General features: G+C 42.6%; 1 pseudogene; it reads right to left on the reverse strand.

Annotated features, from left to right (window-relative positions):
- Positions 1 to 3: 3 nt before the first annotated feature.
- On the reverse strand, positions 4 to 615 carry LOC118592768 (annotated as a pseudogene).
- Positions 616 to 1,475: the final 860 nt, after the last annotated feature.

Here is a 1,475-nt window from a genome sequence, read left to right on the forward strand (position 1 = left end):
GCTTTATTTGCCTTTCCAGGCTTTGATCTTCCTCAGATAGAACTCCAGCTCCTTGCCTTCCAGCACATAGCCTCTGCTCTGCCACACTGGCCTGGTCTTGAGGCAATACAGGCAAGAAGCTTGCCCTGCTGGAACTGCTCCTCCTGAAGACTGCTGATTTTAGCATTCTTTTTCCTTTCATCATATTTCTTTTGGATTTTCTTTGATCATTTTTTGTTTAATATTTCTTCCTCTTCAGGAGTCAGATTGGCCTCCTTCTTGCGGCCCAGGGGCAACGCATAGTGAGACTCATACCACTGCCATATGGTGTGCTGTCCATAAGCACAATGCAGTTCTTCACCAGGGTCTTGGTGCGGACCAGCTCATTATTGGATGCATCAATGATCCTTATTTTCCGAGTACAACACTTAGAGCCCCAGGAAAAGTTCCCCAAATCCAATCTTAGGGCACAGTACTTATTATTGCCTCCTCGGACTCGGACTGTGTGTATACAATGAGGGACAATCTTCGTGTTGGCAGCAGGCCGTCCCGGCTCATACTTCTGCTTCTTGTGGTAGGGCTTTCTCTTACCCCTGTCTTGAGGCGCTTGTGCCAGTTGTCTCGAGAGATGCCCATTGCTGGGTGCTGGCTGGAAAGAGGAAATGCAAAGCTTCATGGTCAAGACAGACATTCTTTAAGCCATTGGCAGCAATATTTGCATCTATTACCATTTTTAAGGCCTTGTAGTTCTGATATTTGAAAACTGTCCAATTATAATCCTGAATGATTTATACAGAAATAATAACTTCTTAAGATCATATAACACCTCTTTGGTTCTTTATAAAGAAGGTCAAGTGTCTTACTACAGAACCATTTTAGTTAACAAATCTATCAATTGACAATTTTGGGTCTAGTTTCCTGTTATTTCAATGGGCATTAGGTAGATATTTTGTCCCCTATACCAGGTGGTTTAACTTTAACTTAGGCTAAAGGCTAAGTCACTTTTAGGAGCAGGAAGCAGAGGATGGTGTATTCTCTTCTGTAACTGCTTCAAGCTGAAATGGACCATTGATGGTTAGATCCCAGGAAGGCTGGAAGACTAGTCAGCAGTAAGGAGGGAATTTAGGCAATGGGGCATTAACCAGAAGTATCTGATTTGATCCAACTGGAAACAAGGAGCATTGATATTGGCAGGCTTTGTCCATATCTGCTTTCAATAAGTCCATGGCTCATAGGCTGGAGTTAGTAGCTGAAGCCTGGATGTGTCAGTCAGCCAAATGGAAGCCTGCTGAAACAGATGCAGACTAGAGACAAGGCTTAAAATTTATGAACTTATTTCAAACTTTTAGGCCCATAGTCTTAGTGCCAACCTGGTGAAGCATTTGGCAGAAATAAGGAAAACACCTCCATTACCAATACTGGAGTAAGAACTTTTAATTGTGGTAGGATGGATATAGCAGATGCATTTCAGAATTGAAGATTTGTAGCACATCACA

This window comes from Onychomys torridus, chromosome 11 (assembly GCF_903995425.1).
Source record: "Onychomys torridus chromosome 11, mOncTor1.1, whole genome shotgun sequence".
NCBI classification, from domain to species: Eukaryota; Metazoa; Chordata; class Mammalia; order Rodentia; family Cricetidae; genus Onychomys; species Onychomys torridus.